Here is a 23,217-nt window from a genome sequence, read left to right as displayed (position 1 = left end):
GGGAGGAGCCGGAAATCAGCTGTGAGCCATGGGACACACCTTTAAAATCGGAGCAGTTCACGGAATGAGGCTGCATTGCTCTCTCCACTCTCTCATCTCTCTCCTCTCTCTCCTCTCTCTTCTCTCCCTTTCCTCTCTCTTCTCTCTCTCTTCTCTCCTCTTCTCTCTCTTCTCTCTCCTCTCTTTCTCTTTCTTCTCTCTCTCTTCTCTCTCTCTATTCACTCTCTCTCCCTCTCTCTTCTCTCTCCTCTCTCTCCCTCTCTCTCTTCTCTTTTCCCTCTCTTTTCTCTTTCTTTTCTCTCTATTTTCTCTCTCTTTTCTCTCTCTCAGACCTGGCAATGAGCAGCTGATGCAGTCACCTGACAGAATCAGCTGACACTATAAGTCAAGCGGTGAGGCCGGCTTTTTACCACTCAACCGGCTAAACTATCAGGAGACAGGAGTCTTCACAGAAATGTGTAGTTTGTTTTTTGTTTTTTTTTTGCACTGATGCATCAGCTGGTTGTATAAAAGCCATTTATACAATCAGCTGCTGTGTCATGTGATTCAAGCCCTTGAACCTGACACGTCATCTGATCGCTTTGCCTTCCAGCAAACCGATCAGACGATATTGGATCCGGATTGGACGGCGCAGAACCCTTGACCCAGGATTACTGCGGGGGGGGGTTATTTATTTCAATAAAGATGCAGTCACTAATTGTGTTGTGTTTTATTTACAATAAAAATATTTTTCTGTGTGTTGTGGTTCTTTTTATCGGTACTAGAAAATCGTGGTGGCCATGTCTAATATTGGCGTGCCACCATGAATTTCGAGCTTAGGGCCAGTTGATAATATACAGCTAGCCCTAACCCCATTATTACCCAGCAAGCCACCCGTCACCAGGGCAGCTGGAGGGGTTGGATATAGCGCCAGAAGATGGTGCTTCCATGACAGCGCCATTTACTGGGGCGGCTGCGGACTGCAATTCACAGCAGGGGTGCCCAGAAAGCTTGGGCACCCTGTGCTGCGGATTCCAATCCCCAGTGGCCTAGTTATACCTGGCTGGACACAAAAATTGAGCTAAGCCCACGTCATTTTTTTTTAATTATTTCATGAAATTTTTGGTTCACAGCCGGGTAAAAATAGGCAGCTGGGGGTTGGGGGCAGCCTGTAGCTGCCTGCTGTACCGGGCTAGCATACAAAAACATGGCGAAGCCCACGTAATATTTTGGGGTGCAAAAAACTCCTGAATACAGTCCTGGATGGAGTATGCTGAGCCTTGTAGTTCTGAAGCTGCTGTCTGCTGTCTGTCTGTATGGAGGAGAGCAGACAGCAGCTGCAGAACTGTAAGACTCAGCATCCTCAGTCCAGGACTTTATGTTGGAGGGAGAGACAGGAGGAGCAGAACTACATGGCTCATCATGCTCTGCTCACTAGTGTATGCAGGAGAGCAGACAGCAGCTGCAGAACTACAAGGCTCAGCATGCTCCATTCACTAGTGTATGCAGGAGAGCAGACAGGATCTGAAGAACTACAAGGCTCAGCATACTCCATCAAGGACTGTATGCATTAGTCTTTTGCCCACCAAAAAAATGACGTGGACTTTGCCATATTTTTGTATGTTAGGCAGGTACGGCTGCCCCTAACCCCCAGCTGCCTATTTGTACCCGGCTGGAAACTAAAAATATAGGGAAGCCCTTTTTTAATTATTTCATGAATTTCATGAAATAATTTAAAAAAAAAACGACATGGGCTTCACCCCATTTTTGTGTCCAGCCAGGTACAACTAGGCAGCTGGGGATTGGAATCCGCAGCACAGGTTGGCCCGAGCTTTCTGGGCCCCTCTGCTGTGAATTGCAGTCCGCAGCCAACACAAAAAATGGCGCTTTCATAAAAGCGCCACCATCTGGCGCTGTATCCAACCCTTCCAGCTGCCCTGAAGCCAGGTGGCTCGCTGGGTAATAATGGGTTAATACCAGCTTTGTTTTACTAGCTAGTATTAAGCCAGAGATTCTTAATGTCAGGCAAGTTTGACCCGGCCATTAAGAATATCCAATAAAGGGTTAAAAAAAGACACCACACAGAGAAAAAATACTTTAACCCCTTTAGCCCCCGGGCACTTTCCGTTTTTGCATTTTTGTTTTTTGCTCCTCTTTTTCCGAGAGCCGTAACTTTTATATTTTTCAATCACTCTTGCCATATGAGGGCTTGTTTTTTGCTGGAGGAGTTGTACTTTTAAATGAAACCATAAGTTTTACCATATGGTGTACTGGAAAACAGCAAAAAAATTCCAAGTGTGGAGAAACTGCAAAAAAGTGTAATGGCACAATAGTTTTTGGGATGTTTTATTCACCGTGTTCACTATATAGTAAAACTGATGGGTGGGTGTGATGTCTCAGGTCGGTGCGAGTTTGTAAACACCAAATATGTATAGGTTTACTTGTACTTAAGGGGTTAAAATACATTCACAAGTTTGTCCAATAAAAGTGGCGTACGTTTTGCGCCATATTCCAAAACCCGCAGCGTTCTCATTTTTTGTGATCTATGGCTCACTAACAGCTTATTTTTTGCATCTCAAGCTGATGTTTCTAATGGTACCATTTTTGCGCAGATGCTACGTTTTGATCGACTGTTATTGCATTTTGCGTAAAACTTGTGGCGACCAAAAAATGTAATTTGGCGTTTGGAATTTTTTTGCCACTACACAGTTTATCAATCAGATTAATTGATTTTATGTTTTGATAGATCGGGCATTTCTGAACGCGGCGATACCAAATATGTGTATATTTATTTTTTTTAACCCTTTTCATTTTCAATGGGGTGAAAGGGGGGTGATTTGAACTTTTAGGGGTTTTTTTGTTTTTTTTATTTTTTAAAACTTTTTTTTTTATTTTACTAGTCCCCCTAGGGGGCTATAGCGATCAACAATCTGATCGCTCTGATCTATCTGCTGATCACAGCTATACAGCTGTAAACAGCAGATACGGTCACTTCCTGCTTCACTGTCCTCCGGGCCGTGTGAAAACGAAAGTGACTTGTCATAGCTGCAGGCATCATCACATGACCCAGAGCTACCATGGCAACCACCGGAAATCACGTGATCACTCACGTGACTTCCGGTGAGGGCGGCGGTAAGTGAAAATCCTGACCGCGTGTATTTACATCTCGCTGCCAGACTTTGGCAGCGAGATGTAAGGGGTTAATGTTACGAATGCGATTCCACTCCTAACATGCAGGCACACATATCAGCTGTTGAAAACAGCTGATATGTGTGCCGATCGCTGCATACTGCCCTCGGCAGGGGGCGGAGATTAACCTCATACGATCCATGACGAATAGATCCGTCAAAGGTCGTGAAGGGGTTAATAGAAATAAATACACAGACACATTAGAGACTCCATGTTTATTACTTCCTCTCAACCCTCCACGATCCTGGTCTTCTGTTTTCTTTCTCTTTCATCCCATGCAGCTCTGCTTTATCAGACAGCACTGCATGGGACGAAGACACAGCTGCTCCAATGCAATCTAATCACTCTGTGAGTGAGCAGAGGCCGCTTGCTGTAAGCGGTGATGTCACCGCTGACAGGTGGGTTACTATAGCAACGGTGATCTCCGTTATTCACCGGCTGTGGCATCCAGTCCTTGCATGTGGGCTGACTCTGTAAAGAGCGCTGACATGCATGGACAGGGAGTCGACCATGTGCCAGAGCATCTCACCGGTACACGGAGCTGCTCAAACGAGCACCACTTACCGGAGCGATGCACTGACAGGACCTAGGATGACATCTAGCCATGTGACCAGTCTGTAGCCAATGAGATAATAGACACGTGACTGGTCACACGTCACGGAAGGTCCTATAAACAGTGCTGGTTACCGGGAGAGCGCAGCGATGATCGGAAGAAAAATCAGCGGGAGACAGCGTGCAGGACGCGTCACGGGGACCTGTAAGTATAATGGCAATGTTTATTAACTGTATGTGTATATGTATAATGTGTTTGTATGTGTTTTTGTTTAACTGCCATTGTTTTTAATGGGGTTCGAAGGAGTTTGTCGAACGTTCATTGAACAGAGCCCCCGTTCGATGAACTGAACCGAACTTGAACACTAGGGGGGTGGCTCATCTCTATTCATGACATCAGCGCTCGTTATGCCCTGCAGTGACCTGGCCTGACCCAATAATGTTAGCTCAGGTCACTGCACTGCTCCCCCAGCCAATGGGGAACATTTTTTTCTTCACTGAATTAGACAGTGAGTATGGTATGGATCGTCATACTCACTTATTTGATTATGCCAGACCCGGAAATGTTTTTCTTTTCAATAAATTGGTGAAAGAGGGAATGTTTTGGGGAGTATTTTTAAAAATATTTTTTTTTGTTCTATATTATTTAATGCTGACTGAGTTAGTGATGTCGGGTATCTGATAGATGCCGTGACATCACTAATGCCTGGTATCAACCCCATATATTACCCTGTTTGCAACTGCACCAGGGCAACGGTTGAGCTGGAGGTGAAACATCAGGATTGGCACATCTAATAGATGTGCCACTTTTTGGCAGCTGCAGCCTGCTATTTTTAGGCTTGGTATGGTCCAATAACCATGGATCTCCCTAGTCTGATAATACCAGACCACAGTTGTCCGCTTTACCTTGGCTGGTGGTTGCTATTGTACCGCTGTGTCCCTGTAAGGATGTTTTAATGTCGAGGATACAAAATGAGTGTGTAAATTAGGTCTTGTGGGTAGTGCTTTGATTCTATAACCAAAAGCTGTAGACCGGTTACTGTAGCATGTAGAAGGGGGCAATTGATAATATTGTACCACTATGTCCCTGAAAGTATTTTTAATGTCCAGACTCCAAAATGGGTGTGAAACCTATTCCTTGTGGGTACTGCTAGGATTCTGTGACCAAGAGGCCTAATCCAATCACTGTAGCATGTCTTCCTTTTTCTATTTATAATGACGTACCACAGGCCTGTGTGTTGGATGGACATCTCTCGGTACTTTGTTGACTGACTTTGATAAATGTCTGGCTCCACAGAACCTGGAGCTAGGGATGAGCGAATGTATTCGCCACTATTCGGTAAACGACGGATAACAGGCTATTTGCGCCATTTGGTATCTGACGAATAAAATAACATCTGCTCCGATACTTTCAGTTTCATTTCTGACTTCCTGGCATCTGTTTTCCAGCCAATGAACACATCTGATGTTGCTTGCTCTCACAGTAATGATGCAGCCATCTTTGTTGTGGTGTTACTGTGATTGGCTTGACTGCACAGCGTCATCAATATACACATTGCCGTAGCTTGTGGGAATGATACATTTATAGTCCCCGCTGCTCCGGCTTCCAGCATCATGTAGGAGAAATGGAGAGGGAGGGAGAGAGAGAGAGAGAGAGAGAGAGAGATTCTGCCTTTTCACATCCATTTTGGCCTTTTCCTTAGTGACCACAGCTCGCCGTTAGGTCCAACTTGAAATTATTCTGGTTTCCCATAGACTTACATTGCGTGTCGAATATTTGCGAATAGTCGAATAGCGGTGACCTATTCGTCGGATATTCACGAAGTCGGATATTTTTGTATTCAATCATCCCTACCTGGAGCTAGAGAAGGCCATGCGCGATTAGGGTGCAAACCTAGTGGTAGACATCATGTATGCACTGCATGGATCATCCTGGATGCACTGAAATTTCTGTGGCAGAATTATTTCCTGGATGTGCTGCTTCAGAAGGGACAGTCACTGTGTGCTCACTTTTTTAAATTAAAATGCTGGCTCACAGCCTGTGTTGCATGGACTATACCTCACTGCTCTTTTAACGCCAAATGAAGAGGAGAGCAATTGATGCTACTGTACCGCTGTGTCCCTAGAAGGATTTTTAATGGTGAGACCACTACATAGGCCTCCAAGTTGTATTTTGTCTGTACTAGCAGGAGTTTGGGACCACCAGCCCTACACCTCTCTCTCATCCACCTCTATATTTCTTCTGTAAATAGCCTAGGAAGCTAATAGCTATGCCAAAACAAAGGTGCTGGACTGTAAAATATATTTTTGCTGTTTTGGCGGGAACCCCCAGGTATTTTCTGTGCCCTACATTTGGCTTCTTAGGCCATGTGCTCACGGGAGCATTTTGCTGCGGAGTTTGCCACGGAAAACCTGCGGATTTATCTGGATTTTCCAGATAAATCCGCAGGTTCTAGTATGTACAGGCACTCCCCATGTTACCCTATGGGACATGGGGAGTGTCTTTGTCCACGCTGCGGAAAGTGCGGCTGCGGAATCTCCTGCGGAGATCCCTCAGCTGCACCTAACTGCATGTCAATTATTCATGCGGATTTACTTGCGGAGATCCCGGCTAGAGATGAGCGAACCGGTCCCGGTTCGGCTCGAGGTCGGTTCGCCGAACGGACCTCCCGTTCGAGTTCGGCTCGTCGAACGTTCGACGAACCGAACTCGAGCCAATAGGAAACAATGGCAGGCAATCACAAACACAGTAAAACACCTAGAAAACACCCTCAAAGGTGTCCAAAAGGTGACAAACAACTCAAACACATTGGAAAGTGACAAGGACATATACTCATGCGAAAACAAAACAGCTGGACAAGGAAAAAGAGGAGGACACACAGATATAGGCATGGCACGCCATTCTAAAATCATGTAAAACACCGCAAGGTGACTCCAAGCATAGTCTCCCTTTTTTTCCAAAAATTGGGCCCCACACCCACCCACCCATTCAGTGGCAGCAGTTGGGCCCCAGTTGTACAATTCACAGCTAGATTTGCAGCAAGCACATTCAAAAATACGCCATTCTTATCCGTCCCCAGGATGACACCGGGGTAGGTAGCAAAGTCTTTCCTGATCCCAGCTCTGTTCATCTTGGCTTCTTTTAAAAACACAGCAAGCAAGGGTTACTCCAAGCGGAGTCTCCCTTTTTTTCCAAAAATTGGGCCCCACACACACCCACCCATTCAGTGGCAGCACTTGTGCCCTAGTTGTACACTTCACAGCTAGATTTGCATCAAGCACATTCAAAAATACGCCATAATTAACCGTCCCCAGCATGACACCGGGGTAGGTAGCAAAGTCTTTCCTGATCCCAGCTCTGTTCATCTTGGCTTCTTTTAAAAACACAGCAAGCAAGGGTTACTCCAAGCGGAGTCTCCCTTTTTTTCCAAAAATTGGGCCCCACACACCCACCCCATCAGTGGCAGCACTTGGGCCCTAGTTGCAAACAGGATGTTTTGATTTGCATCAAGCACATTCAAAAATACGCCATTCTTATCCGTCCCCAGGATGACACCGGGGTAGGTAGCAAAGTCTTTCCTGATCCCAGCTCTGTTCATCTTGGCTTCTTTTAAAAACACAGCAAGCAAGGGTTACTCCAAGCGGAGTCTCCCTTTTTTTCCAAAAATTGGGCCCCACACACACCCACCCATTCAGTGGCAGCACTTGTGCCCTAGTTGTACACTTCACAGCTACATTTGCATCAAGCACATTCCAAAATACGCCATTCTTATCCGTCCCCAGGATGACACCGGGGTAGGTAGCAAAGTCTTTCCTGATCCCAGCTCTGTTCATCTTGGCTTCTTTTAAAAACACAGCAAGCAAGGGTTACTCCAAGCGGAGTCTCCCTTTTTTTCCAGAAATTGGGCCCCACACACCCACCCCATCAGTGGCAGCACTTGGGCCCTAGTTGCAAACAGGATGTTTTGATTTGCATCAAGCACATTCAAAAATACGCCATTCTTATCCGTCCCCAGGATGACACCGGGGTAGGTAGCAAAGTCTTTCCTGATCCCAGCTCTGTTCATCTTGGCTTCTTTTAAAAACACAGCAAGCAAGGGTTACTCCAAGCGGAGTCTCCCTTTTTTTCCAAAAATTGGGCCCCACACACCCACCCATTCAGTGGCAGCACTTGGGCCCTAGTTGCAAACAGGATGTTTTGATTTGCATCAAGCACATTCAAAAATACGCCATTCTTATCCGTCCCCAGGATGACACCGGGGTAGGTAGCAAAGTCTTTCCTGATCCCAGCTCTGTTCATCTTGGCTTCTTTTAAAAAAACAAAGCAAGCAAGGGTTACTCCAAGCAGAGTCTCCCTTTTTTTCCAAAAATTGGGCCCCACACACCCACCCCATCAGTGGCAGCACTTGGGCCCTAGTTGCAAACAGGATGTTTTGATTTGCATCAAGCACATTCAAAAATACGCCATTCTTATCCGTCCCCAGGATGACACCGGGGTAGGTAGCAAAGTCTTTCCTGATCCCAGCTCTGTTCATCTTGGCTTCTTTTAAAAACACAGCAAGCAAGGGTTACTCCAAGCGGAGTCTCCCTTTTTTTCCAAAAATTGGGCCCCACACACCCACCCATTCAGTGGCAGCACTTGTGCCCTAGTTGTACACTTCACAGCTACATTTGCATCAAGCACATTCCAAAATACGCCATTCTTATCCGTCCCCAGGATGACACCGGGGTAGGTAGATAAAGTCTTTGCTGACCCATGACTTGTTCATCTTGGCTTCTTTTAAAAACAATGTAAGCAAGGGTTACTCCAAGCGGAGTCTCCCTTTTTTTCCAAAAATTGTGCCCCACACACACCCACCCCTTCAGTGGCAGCACTTGTGCCCTAGTTGTACACTTCACAGCTAGATTTGCATCAAGCACATTCCAAAATACGCCATTCTTATCCGTCCCCAGGATGACACCGGGGTAGGTAGATAAAGTCTTTGCTGACCCATGACTTGTTCATCTTGGCTTCTTTTAAAAACAATGTAAGCAAGGGTTACTCCAAGCGGAGTCTCCCTTTTTTTCCAAAAATTTGGCCCCACACACCCACCCCATCAGTGGCAGCACTTGGGCCCTAGTTGCAAACAGGATGTTTTGATTTGCATCAAGCACATTCAAAAATACGCCATTCTTATCCGTCCCCAGGATGACACCGGGGTAGGTAGCAAAGTCTTTCCTGATCCCAGCTCTGTTCATCTTGGCTTCTTTTAAAAACACAGCAAGCAAGGGTTACCCCAAGCGGAGTCTCCCTTTTTTTCCAAAAATTGTGCCCCACACACACCCACCCATTCAGTGGCAGCACTTGTGCCCTAGTTGTACACTTCACAGCTACATTTGCATCAAGCACATTCCAAAATACGCCATTCTTATCCGTCCCCAGGATGACACCGGGGTAGGTAGCAAAGTCTTTCCTGATCCCAGCTCTGTTCATCTTGGCTTCTTTTAAAAACACAGCAAGCAAGGGTTACTCCAAGCGGAGTCTCCCTTTTTTTCCAAAAATTGGGCCCCACACACCCACACCATCAGTGGCAGCACTTGGGCCCTAGTTGCAAACAGGATGTTTTGATTTGCATCAAGCACATTCAAAAATACGCCATTCTTATCCGTCCCCAGGATGACACCGGGGTAGGTAGCAAAGTCTTTCCTGATCCCAGCTCTGTTCATCTTGGCTTCTTTTAAAAACACAGCAAGCAAGGGTTACTCCAAGCTGAGTCTCCCTTTTTTTCCAAAAATTGTGCCCCACACACACCCACCCATTCAGTGGCAGCACTTGTGCCCTAGTTGTACACTTCACAGCTACATTTGCATCAAGCACATTCCAAAATACGCCATTCTTATCCGTCCCCAGGATGACACCGGGGTAGGTAGCAAAGTCTTTCCTGATCCCAGCTCTGTTCATCTTGGCTTCTTTTAAAAACACAGCAAGCAAGGGTTACTCCAAGCGGAGTCTCCCTTTTTTTCCAAAAATTGGGCCCCACACACCCACCCCATCAGTGGCAGCACTTGGGCCCTAGTTGCAAACAGGATGTTTTGATTTGCATCAAGCACATTCAAAAATACGCCATTCTTATCCGTCCCCAGGATGACACCGGGGTAGGTAGATAAAGTCTTTGCTGACCCATGACTTGTTCATCTTGGCTTCTTTTAAAAACAATGTAAGCAAGGGTTACTCCAAGCGGAGTCTCCCTTTTTTTCCAAAAATTGGGCCCCACACACCCACCCCATCAGTGGCAGCACTTGTGCCCTAGTTGCAAACAGGATGTTTTGATTTGCATCAAGCACATTCCAAATCAACAAGCATTTACTCTCCCCAGGATGACACAGAGGTAGTAAATTCCTTCTGGATCCATGACTTGTTCATTTTGATGAACGTCAGTCTGTCCACATTGTCACTGGACAGACGCGTGCGCTTATCTGTCAGCACACACCCAGCAGCACTGAAGACACGTTCAGAGACAACGCTGGCAGCTGGACACGACAAAATCTCCAAGGCGTAAGTTGCGAGCTCTGGCCATTTTTCTAGGTTTGAAGCCCAAAAGGAGCAAGGCTCCAGTTGCACAGTCATGGCATCGATGTTCATTTGGACATACTCCTGTATCATCCTCTCCAGCCGTTGACTATGTGTCAGACTTGTTGTCTCTGGTGGCCTTGCAAAAGAGGGTCTAAAAAAATTATGAAAAGATTCCATAAAATTGCTGTTACCGGCACCAGATACGGTCCTACTGGTACGGGTAGACTGTTGAAGATGACGAGACCGTCCCATGTTTGTCAAGTTACAACTGGGAGATTCCCTCCCTGCACCTGCACGGTTGTTTGGTGGAAAAGCCGAGCTAAGATCGAGTAACAGCTTCTGCTGATACTCCTGCATACGTGCGTCCCTTTCTATGGCTGGAATTATGTCACAAAATTTGGACTTGTACCGGGGATCTAATAGTGTGGCAATCCAGTAGTCATCATCACTTCTAATTTTGACAATACGACTGTCATGTTGGAGGTAGTGCAACAAAAAGGCACTCATGTGTCTTGCGCAGCCATGCGGACCAAGTCCACGCTGTGTTTGTGGCATAGAGGTGCTACCCGTTCTTTCTTCCTCTGACATCTCCCCCCAACCTCTTTCAACTGAAATTTGACCAAGGTCTCCCTCATCCGCTGAGTCTTCCATGTCCATGGACAGTTCGTCCTCCATTTCTTCATGTTCTCCTGCACCTTGCTCAACATTTCGCCTGCTACTATGCGCCCTTGTCGATCCCTGTCCCCCATGGTCCCATGCCTGCTGCGTTGGTGATGATGAACGTCTGGACCTTGGTGATGTTGTTGTCCCTTGCGCATATGAATCCTCCTGTAGTTCCTCCCCTTCATGTTGTCCCACCCCCTGACTCCGAATAGTGTTTAGCGTGTGCTCCAGCATGTAAATGACTGGAATCGTCATGCTGATAATGGCATTGTCAGAGCTAAACATATTCGTCGCCATGTCGAAACTGTGCAGAAGGGTGCATAGGTCCTTGATCTGAGACCACTCCATCAGGGTGATCTGCCCCACCTCTGCATCTCGTTGGCCCAGGCTATACGTCATGACGTATTGCACCAGGGCTCTGCGGTGCTGCCACAGTCGCTGTAACATGTGGAGAGTTGAATTCCAGCGTGTCGCCACATCGCATTTCAGGCGATGAACCGGCAGGCCGAAAGACTTCTGGAGCGATGCAAGTCGCTCTGCTGCGGCGCTTGAACGGCGGAAGTGAGCTGACAGTTTTCGTGCCCTGTTCAGAAGGCCATCTAGGCCGGGATAGTGTGTTAAAAATTGCTGGACGACAAGGTTCAACACGTGAGCCATACAAGGTACGTGTGTCACCTTGCCGTGGCGAAGTGCCGCACCCAGGTTTGCAGCATTGTCGCACACGGCCTTACCAGGCTGCAGTTTGAGTGGAGACAACCATTTATTAAACTCGGACCGCAGAGCTGACCACAACTCCTCAGCTGTGTGACTCTTATTCCCAAGACATGTCAAGCTAAAGACCGCCTGATGCCGTTGCGCTCTGCTGCCAGCATAGTAATGAGGGCTGCGTGATTCCTTCTGCGCAGTGAGAACGCTGGTGGCCTGACCAGGCAGGCTTGGGGCGGAGGTGGAGGACCCAGATGAGGTGGAGGATGCAGAAGCTGTGGCGGAACTTGGACAGACAGAGGATTGACACACAAGTCGTGGGGATGGCAAGACTTGTGCAGCAGACCCTTCACCATCTATCACCATAGTTACCCAGTGCCCAGTCAGTGACATGTAACGTCCCTGTCCATGCTTACTGGTCCAAGTATCGGTGGTGAAATGCACCCGTTCACACACAGAGTTTCTCAAGGAAGCGGTGATGTTGTGTGCGACATGCTGGTGTAGCGCGGGCACACCTTTCTTAGAGAAGTAGTGGCGACTAGGCATCTGGTACTGGGGCACAGCGACAGACATAAGGTCTCTAAAATCCTGTGTGTCCACTAGGCGGAAAGGCAGCATTTCGGTAGCCAACAGCTTACAGAGGGATAGAGTCAACCTCTTAGCTTTGTCATGGGTCGGAGGAAGTGGCCTTTTATTTGACCACATCTGAGGGACAGAGATCTGGCTGCTGTGTGTAGACGGTGTTGAGTAGGGTGTCCCTGGAAAAATGCAGGTTTGTGAGGAAAGTGCAGGCGGAGACATGATGTTGCCTTGATCCAACGTTGGTGCTATCGATGTCTGAGAGAGCTGTACACACTCACTTGTTTCCCCTTCCAAACCAACTGACGACCTACCAAGCAAACTGCCTGTTGCGGTTACAGTGGTGGAAGTTTTGCGTGGAAAAACAGGTGTGAGAGCTGTCCCCACAGTCCTAGAAGATGAAGAGCTCGCGGATGCACTGGAAGGGGCGGGCGGTGGATGGATCGCTCCGCTAGGCCGCATTGCAGCACGGTGAGCTTCCCACCGGGACTTATGATATTTATTCATGTGACGATTCATGGAAGAAGTTGTCAAACTGCTGAGGTTTTGACCTCTACTAAGAGAATCATGACAAATGTTACATATCACATGAGTTGGGCGATCTTTTTCGATGTCAAAAAAGGACCAGGCTAGGCAAGGCTTAGAGGCCATGCGACCTGTTGATCCACCCCGAATAATGCTCATAGGCAGAGTGGTGGCTGAGGATGCAGTTGTAGACGTGCTACCAGTGCTCCGACTCTGTCCAGGAAGGCGCAAGGTAACTTCGTCGTCGGTTGCATCCTCCTCCACCGCCTCTGTTGACCTCCTCGAGTGCCTGACTGGGGGTTGACAGTAGGTGGGATCTAGAACGTCATCATCAATTGTTGTGTTTGCACTCCCCTCCCCCTCAGACCGAGCCTCTTCTTGCCCTGACCGAATATTTAAGTTGTCATCCCAATCGGGTATCTGCGTCTCATCTTCATCAGTATGTTCCTCATTGTCTATAACCACAGGTGTTACAGTTTGTGACAAAGGGTCAACATTATGCTCAGAAACTTGGTCCTCACGGCCTGAATCAGAGTCACAAAGGTTCTGGGCATCACTGCAGACCATTTCCTGTTCTGTACTCACTGTAGCTTGGGAGCAGACCTCTGATTCCCAGGCTATAGTGTGACTGAAGAGCTCTGCAGACTCAGCCATCTCAGTTCCACCATACTGTGCAGGGCTGATGGAGACTTCAGAGCTGGGAGAAATCAAGTGTGATTGGGATGACAACTCAGAGGACTGGTGTTTTTTGGATGCGGTACTTGAAGTGGCTGAGAGGGCACTTGTTGGACCACTTGAGATCCATTCAAGCATTTTCCTTTTTTGCCCATCATCTACCTTTCTTCCTGTTGTTCGTGTCCGTAAAAAAGGGAGCACATCGGATTGTCCACGGTAAGTAGTAGACATCTTACTTTTGCTGGTAGATGGTCTATCTTCAGCAGATGATAATGGAGCTTTGCCACCTTTCCCACGGACAAAACCTTTTTTGCCTTTTCCACCACGCCTCTTCCCCTTTCCACCAGCATCTGTCATTTTGCCACTCATGTTGATTGCGACAAGATTGTGGACTGAAAATGTGGTAGTAAAAATTGAGAGGTGGTGAAGATTGCAGTGGTGGTCTAGCTTTATTAACAGCAGAATAATAAAGAATAAATATCCCTGACAATGCAACTTAGTTATAATTAGTTGGAGTGTGCAACGCAGGCAGACGTGCTGCAAATGTCTTGGCACTAGTGGGACTATAGCAAAGTCCAATAGCCACGTATAGGATGCCACTAGGTACACTGAGTGTTTGCTAGTATAATGGCTTAGTTATAATTAGTTGGAGTGTGCAACGCAGGCAGACGTGCTGCAAATGTCTTGGCACTAGTGGGACGATAGCAAAGTCCAATAGCCACGTATAGGATGCCACTAGGTGCACTGAGTGTTTGCTAGTATAATGGCTTAGTTATAATTAGTTGGAGTGTGCAACGCAGGCAGACGTGCTGCAAATGTCTTGGCACTAGTGGGACTATAGCAAAGTCCAATAGCCACGTATAGGATGCCACTAGGTACACTGAGTGTTTGCTAGTATAATGGCTTAGTTATAATTAGTTGGAGTGTGCAACGCAGGCAGATGCGCGCTGCAAATGTCTTGGCACTAGTGGGACTATAGCAAAGTCCAATAGCCACGTATAGGATGCCACTAGGTACACTGAGTGTTTGCTAGTATAATGGCTTAGTTATAATTAGTTGGAGTGTGCAACGCAGGGAGATGCGCGCTGCAAATGTCTTGGCACTAGTGGGACTATAGCAAAGTCCAATAGCCACGTATAGGATGCCACTAGGTACACTGAGTGTTTGCTAGTATAATGGCTTAGTTATAATTAGTTGGAGTGTGCAACGCAGGGAGATGCGCGCTGCAAATGTCTTGGCACTAGTGGGACTATAGCAAAGTCCAATAGCCACGTATAGGATGCCACTAGGTACACTGAGTGTTTGCTAGTATAATGGCTTAGTTATAATTAGTTGGAGTGTGCAACGCAGGGAGATGCGCGCTGCAAATGTCTTGGCACTAGTGGGACTATAGCAAAGTCCAATAGCCACGTATAGGATGCCACTAGGTACACTGAGTGTTTGCTAGTATAATGGCTTAGTTATAATTAGTTGGAGTGTGCAACGCAGGCAGACGTGCTGCAAATGTCTTGGCACTAGTGGGACTATAGCAAAGTCCAATAGCCACGTATAGGATGCCACTAGGTACACTGAGTGTTTGCTAGTATAATGGCTTAGTTATAATTAGTTGGAGTGTGCAACGCAGGGAGATGCGCGCTGCAAATGTCTTGGCACTAGTGGGACTATAGCAAAGTCCAATAGCCACGTATAGGATGCCACTAGGTACACTGAGTGTTTGCTAGTATAATGGCTTAGTTATAATTAGTTGGAGTGTGCAACGCAGGCAGACGTGCTGCAAATGTCTTGGCACTAGTGGGACTATAGCAAAGTCCAATAGCCACGTATAGGATGCCACTAGGTACACTGAGTGTTTGCTAGTATAATGGCTTAGTTATAATTAGTTGGAGTGTGCAACGCAGGCAGACGTGCTGCAAATGTCTTGGCACTAGTGGGACTATAGCAAAGTCCAATAGCCACGTATAGGATGCCACTAGGTACACTGAGTGTTTGCTAGTATAATGGCTTAGTTATAATTAGTTGGAGTGTGCAACGCAGGCAGACGTGCTGCAAATGTCTTGGCACTAGTGGGACTATAGCAAAGTCCAATAGCCACGTATAGGATGCCACTAGGTACACTGAGTGTTTGCTAGTATAATGGCTTAGTTATAATTAGTTGGAGTGTGCAACGCAGGCAGATGCGCTCTGCAAATGTCTTGGCACTAGTGGGACTAAAGCAAAGTCCAATAGCCACAGATAGGATGCCACTAGGTACACTGAGTGTTTGCTAGTATAACGGCTTAGTTATAATTAGTTGGAGTGTGCAACGCAGGCACATGCGCGCTGCAAATGTCTTGGCACTAGTGGGACTATAGCAAAGTCCAATAGCCACGTATAGGATGCCACTAGGTACACTGAGTGTTTGCTAGTATAATGGCTTAGTTATAATTAGTTGGAGTGTGCAACGCAGGCAGATGCGCTCTGCAAATGTCTTGGCACTAGTGGGACTAAAGCAAAGTCCAATAGCCACAGATAGGATGCCACTAGGTACACTGAGTGTTTGCTAGTATAATGGCTTAGTTATAATTAGTTGGAGTGTGCAACGCAGGCAGACGTGCTGCAAATGTCTTGGCACTAGTGGGACCATAGCAAAGTCCAATAGCCACGTATAGGATGCCACTAGGTACACTGAGTGTTTGCTAGTATAATGGCTTAGTTATAATTAGTTGGAGTGTGCAACGCAGGCAGACGTGCTGCAAATGTCTTGGCACTAGTGGGACTATAGCAAAGTCCAATAGCCACGTATAGGATGCCACTAGGTACACTGAGTGTTTGCTAGTATAGAGGCTTAGTTATAATTAGTTGGAGTGTGCAACGCAGGCAGACGTGCTGCAAATGTCTTGGCACTAGTGGGACTATAGCAAAGTCCAATAGCCACGTATAGGATGCCACTAGGTACACTGAGTGTTTGCTAGTATAATGGCTTAGTTATAATTAGTTGGAGTGTGCAACGCAGGCAGACGTGCTGCAAATGTCTTGGCACTAGTGGGGCTATAGCAAAGTCCAATAGCCACGTATAGGATGCCACTAGGTACACTGAGTGTTTGCTAGTATAATGGCTTAGTTATAATTAGTTGGAGTGTGCAACGCAGGCAGATGCGCTCTGCAAATGTCTTGGCACTAGTGGGACTAAAGCAAAGTCCAATAGCCACAGATAGGATGCCACTAGGTACACTGAGTGTTTGCTAGTATAATGGCTTAGTTATAATTAGTTGGAGTGTGCAACGCAGGCAGATGCGCGCTGCAAATGTCTTGGCACTAGTGGGACTATAGCAAAGTCCAATAGCCACAGATAGGATGCCACTAGGTACACTGAGTGTTTGCTAGTATAATGGCTTAGTTATAATTAGTTGGAGTGTGCAACGCAGGCAGATGCGCGCTGCAAATGTCTTGGCACTAGTGGGACTATAGCAAAGTACAATAGCCACGTATAGGATGCCACTAGGTACACTGAGTGTTTGCTAGTATAATGGCTTAGTTATAATTAGTTGGAGTGTGCAACGCAGGCAGACGTGCTGCAAATGTCTTGGCACTAGTGGGACTATAGCAAAGTCCAATAGCCACGTATAGGATGCCACTAGGTACACTGAGTGTTTGCTAGTATAATGGCTTAGTTATAATTAGTTGGAGTGTGCAACGCAGGCAGACGTGCTGCAAATGTCTTGGCACTAGTGGGACTAAAGCAAAGTCCAATACCCACAGATAGGATGCCACTAGGTACACTGAGTGTTTGCTAGTATAATGGCTTAGTTATAATTAGTTGGAGTGTGCAACGCAGGCAGATGCGCGCTGCAAATGTCTTGGCACTAGTGGGACTATAGCAAAGTCCAATAGCCACGTATAGGATGCCACTAGGTACACTGAGTGTTTGCTAGTATAATGGCTTAGTTATAATTAGTTGGAGTGTGCAACGCAGGCAGATGCGCGCTGCAAATGTCTTGGCACTAGTGGGACTATAGCAAAGTACAATAGCCACGTATAGGATGCCACTAGGTACACTGAGTGTTTGCTAGTATAATGGCTTAGTTATAATTAGTTGGAGTGTGCAACGCAGGCAGATGCGCACTGCAAATGTCTTGGCACTAGTGGGACTATAGCAAAGTCCAATAGCCACGTATAGGATGCCACTAGGTACACTGAGTGTTTGCTAGTATAATGGCTTAGTTATAATTAATTGGAGTGTGCAACGCAGGGAGATGCGCGCTGCAAATGTCTTGGCACTAGTGGGACTATAGCAAAGTCCAATAGCCACGTATAGGATGCCACTAGGTACACTGAGTGTTTGCTAGTATAATGGCTTAGTTATAATTAGTTGGAGTGTGCAACGCAGGGAGATGCACGCTGCAAATGTCTTGGCACTAGTGGGACTATAGCAAAGTCCAATAGCCACGTATAGGATGCCACTAGGTACACTGAGTGTTTGCTAGTATAATGGCTTAGTTATAATTAGTTGGAGTGTGCAACGCAGGGAGATGCGCGCTGCAAATGTCTTGGCACTAGTGGGACTATAGCAAAGTCCAATAGCCACGTATAGGATGCCACTAGGTACACTGAGTGTTTGCTAGTATAATGGCTTAGTTATAATTAGTTGGAGTGTGCAACGCAGGCAGACGTGCTGCAAATGTCTTGGCACTAGTGGGACTATAGCAAAGTCCAATAGCCACGTATAGGATGCCGCTAGGTACACTGAGTGTTTGCTAGTATAATGGCTTAGTTATAATTAGTTGGAGTGTGCAACGCAGGCAGATGCGCGCTGCAAATGTCTTGGCACTAGTGGGACTATAGCAAAGTCCAATAGCCACGTATAGGATGCCACTAGGTACACTGAGTGTTTGCTAGTATAATGGCTTAGTTATAATTAGTTGGAGTGTGCAACGCAGGCAGATGCGCTCTGCAAATGTCTTGGCACTAGTGGGACTAAAGCAAAGTCCAATAGCCACAGAGAGGATGCCACTAGGTACAATGAGTGTTTGCTAGTATAATGGCTTAGTTATAATTAGTTGGAGTGTGCAACGCAGGCAGATGCGCGCTGCAAATGTCTTGGCACTAGTGGGACTATAGCAAAGTACAATAGCCACGTATAGGATGCCACTAGGTACACTGAGTGTTTGCTAGTATAATGGCTTAGTTATAATTAGTTGGAGTGTGCAACGCAGGCAGACGTGCTGCAAATGTCTTGGCACTAGTGGGACTATAGCAAAGTCCAATAGCCACGTATAGGATGCCACTAGGTACACTGAGTGTTTGCTAGTATAATGGCTTAGTTATAATTAGTTGGAGTGTGCAACGCAGGCAGACGTGCTGCAAATGTCTTGGCACTAGTGGGACTATAGCAAAGTCCAATAGCCACGTATAGGATGCCACTAGGTACACTGAGTGTTTGCTAGTATAATGGCTTAGTTATAATTAGTTGGAGTGTGCAACGCAGGCAGATGCGCACTGCAAATGTCTTGGCACTAGTGGGACTATAGCAAAGTCCAATAGCCACGTATAGGATGCCACTAGGTACACTGAGTGTTTGCTAGTATAATGGCTTAGTTATAATTAGTTGGAGTGTGCAACGCAGGGAGATGCGCGCTGCAAATGTCTTGGCACTAGTGGGACTATAGCAAAGTCCAATAGCCACGTATAGGATGCCACTAGGTACACTGAGTGTTTGCTAGTATAATGGCTTAGTTATAATTAGTTGGAGTGTGCAACGCAGGCAGATGCGCTCTGCAAATGTCTTGGCACTAGTGGGACTATAGCAAAGTCAAATAGCCACGTATAGGATGCCACTAGGTACACTGAGTGTTTGCTAGTATAATGGCTTAGTTATAATTAGTTGGAGTGTGCAACGCAGGCAGACGTGCTGCAAATGTCTTGGCACTAGTGGGACTATAGCAAAGTCCAATAGCCACGTATAGGATGCCACTAGGTACACTGAGTGTTTGCTAGTATAATGGCTTAGTTATAATTAGTTGGAGTGTGCAACGCAGGCAGATGCGCTCTGCAAATGTCTTGGCACTAGTGGGACTAAAGCAAAGTCCAATAGCCACGTATAGGATGCCACTAGGTACACTGAGTGTTTGCTAGTATAATGGCTTAGTTATAATGAGTTGGAGTGTGCAGAGGACAGGAGGGTACAGTGGCAGGATTGTGGTGCTCTGGGTAGAGGAATGGAAGCCTGCCTTTCTATTCCCTCCTAATGGTGAAATGCAGGGAGGAAATCCCTGACCTTGGCTGCACAGACGCTGACGCTGTTTTCAGGACCTGTCACCTTAACTCTGACCCTGCCGGTTTGAGCCCTTAAAAGGACTGCTATAAAGTGCTCTCCCTATGCTGTCCAGCGCTGTGTATGCAGCGCATACAGCTGTATCGGCTATAGGACTCAGGAGGACGGAGCTGCGACACTGATGTCTGACACCAAAGACGCAGAAGGCAGATAATGGCGTCCGTGAAGAAAATGTCCGGTTTTATAATGCAGGGACATGTGACATGCAGATCCTATCACACATGCCGTTGCTTCTCTGGCTCAAAGTCCACTTAGCTGTGTGTGTGTGTCTGTGATTGGCTGACATGCTGGCCCGCCCCACAAGACGCGCGCGCTTAGGGAAGGAAGACAAGAAAAAAAAAAAAAAAATGGCGATCGCCATTATAGAAACAGCAGTGATCTGAAGGCGCTGTTCACGCACACTATACACTGAAATGTGATAATAGTTTGATTCACAGAGTGACTTACACTATTACAGCAGAAACCAAGCTATGATTTAGCTGTTTTTTGGCTGCTAGAACCGTTCTCGAACGTTTCTAGAACTATCGAGCTTTTGCAAAAAGCTCGAGTTCTAGTTCGATCTAGAACATGCCCCAAAATCACTCGAGCCTAGAACTGGAGAACCACGAACCACGAACCGCGCTCAACTCTAATCCCGGCCCTCCGCTATGGAGATAGAGGCCAGGACGTCCGCAGGTAAATCGCGTGAAAGTCCGCATGTTTCCCGCAGCTATTCCGCTGGAAACTCGCAGCTAAAAATAGCTGCAGATGCCGGCGGGCAGCTGCGGGAAACATGCGGCCGTACCTGCAAATATATCCGCAGGTACGAGCTCCCGTGGGCACATGGCCTTAGTGAATCCAATTGGGTCAGAAAGGTTCGACAAGGGTTCGAAGATCGGATCAATCTTAAACAAGCACACCCCTTATTCGGTTTGGTGAACTGAACTGCGGGAGGTTTTCTAATTTCTAATCATGAAGTATCCTTCATGTCACACACTCACACTAGTGAGCTAACTGCTTTGTATATCTGAGTATGGATACCTATATTACATACCTTGTAAAATTAATGTCTTTGCTATTTGTACATATAAGAAAGTGTTCTCTGACCACAACCCTTCTTCCTACCATTTGAAAAAACCTCACTGCAGGTGGCGATCTACGAGGGATGACTCTTCTCCCCATTATAGTCCTCCAGGCTTTAGGTCAAACTTCCTTGGTCTCCTCTTCTGCCTTTGATTTGGTATGCTGCTCACCCCCATGTCTTTCTTCCATGGTGTAGTCGCACTCTTCTAGGTTTTGAGTGTCTTTACTGAAATTGTACAGTGATTCTTTTCCTAATCCAGGTGTTACCACACTTTATACCTATCACCTTTATGACTGAACACACATACTGATGATAACTTTCTGATCTGTGAGGTTATACTGTATTCGGACACTCTATTATTGTAGTAACCTCTTTCCATACAAGTGTTTTACATTCCCTCCTTTATTATAACATCTACAGCATATTGTGGCTGAATTGTATTTTATTGTCATTTTCATACTGAATTGCCATTGTAAATTAGCATTCTCTACATCCCTTATTTTATATATAAGCCTTTCCCTGGTTCATTGAGGATTAAGGTTATTCTGGGTGTCCCTTTAATGGGTTTCTGGTATTCTTTGTGCATTTTTTTAATTGTTTATAATTTATTATCAGTTTATTGCTTCTTGTTGATAAAGTATCATTTATTGTGTTGCTCCTGATCCTCTGTGCATACTGTCTTTTCTCTGCTTAGCGGTAATGTAGTGTTAGCTCCTCTGGGGCAGGGGCAGGGCCACCGACTGCTTCAGCATCACTGTGCCTTGTATTACATCCCCTGCGGTCACAGGACAGCCGCACATTACAGATTGTGATCAGACCAGAAGGGATTGTATTCATGGCACAAGTGCGGCTGAGGCACCTGGAGGACGTGCAGCCCCGAACAGTTACTAGAAGACTAGCCCGCGGGGCATATCCTCTTCTACCCCCCGCCACGGCCGAGGTCGCTCCTGCAAGGCAGACATTTATGAAAACATAAATTGTTACCTTTCCTAATATCTACCCTATCCTGTCTCCTCAGGTCATTTGACGATTACTATGACTATTATTATTATTATTATTATTATTATGATAACCTTATACATGAGACAACAAAGACATTATACGGCATTGTTTTTGCTCTTGGGATTATCGGTAATGGATTAGTCATCTGGATTGCTGGATTCAGGATGAAGAAGACAGTCAGTGCCGTGTGGTTCCTCCACCTGGCCATCGCGGACTTCCTGTGCTGTGCTTCTCTGCCTCTGAGAATTACTGACTGGTCTGTACTTTACTCAAATGGCCTGGATATTGCATATTGCATAGTGAACATGTTTCTGTTTAATATAAACATGACCACCAGTGTTCTCCTCCTGACGGCCATGAGTATTGACCGCTGGGTGTCCGTCATGTGGCCATTCTGGGCCAAAGTTCATAGAACCTGTAATGTGGTGAGAATCTCTGCAGCGATCATCTGGGGGCTGAGCCTCATTGTAGCGGGTGTACTGTATCACATATATAGATACGGTGTAAGTGATTTAGGTGAATGGTGTCGATATAACGATGATATAATTCATTATAACAAAGAGTTACTTCACACCATGCAGCTGATCAGACTATTTATAATGTGTGTGATCCCTTTCCTCATCATCGTCACCTCTTATGTCACCATTTTCTACAAGATTAGAAAAAGTAAGAGATCCCAGAGATCTCAGAGATCCTCCAGGATCATCACCGCTGTTATATAGTGTTTCTTCATCTGCTGGTTTCCATATTACATCTGGCCATTGATTGCCTGGTATTATTATGTACCTTTACCTCTATACCATATTCTAAACATTATTATTACCCCTCTGGCTTTTCTTAACAGCTGCATGAATCCAATCATTTATGTATTTATGGGACCGGGTTTCCGACAAGGTTTCCTCAGATCCATCCCCGCCAGGGTAGAAAGAGCCTTAAGTGAACATCCTAATGACTTGTGCAGAGAAGGAGAAAATATTCGCTCTACTGATGTGTAATATACAGTACCAACCAAAAGTTTGGACACACCTTCTCATTCAAAGAGTTTTCTTTATTTTCATGACTCTGAAAATTGTAGATTCACATTGAAGGCATCAAAACTATGAATTAACACATGTGGAATGAAATACTTAACAAAAAAGTTTGAAACAACTGAAAATATGTCTTATTTTCTAGGTTCTTCAAAGTAGCCACCTTTTGCTTTAATTACTGCTTTGCACACTCTGGCATTCTCTTGATGAGCTTGAAGAGGTAGTCACCGGAAATGATTTTCCAACAGTCTTGAAGGAGTTCCCAGAGATGCTTAGCACTTGTTGGCCCTTTTTCGTTCACTCTGCGTTCCAGCTCACCCCAAACCATCTCGATTGGGTTCAGGTCTGGTGACTGTGGAGGCCAGGTCATCTGGCGAAGCACCCCATCACTCTC

At 46.2% G+C, this 23,217-nt stretch overlaps 1 pseudogene; it reads left to right on the top strand.

The window, feature by feature from the left end:
- LOC142255739 (formyl peptide receptor 2-like) overlaps positions 1-22,790 on the top strand; it is a 31,568-nt pseudogene extending 8,778 nt beyond the window's left edge.
- Positions 22,791-23,217: the final 427 nt, after the last annotated feature.

This window comes from Anomaloglossus baeobatrachus, chromosome 11, assembly GCF_048569485.1.
Source record: "Anomaloglossus baeobatrachus isolate aAnoBae1 chromosome 11, aAnoBae1.hap1, whole genome shotgun sequence".
NCBI lineage: Eukaryota > Metazoa > Chordata > Amphibia > Anura > Aromobatidae > Anomaloglossus > Anomaloglossus baeobatrachus.
The sequence above is the reverse complement of the archived record's forward strand: the minus strand, read 5'-3'. Positions and strand labels throughout refer to the sequence as shown.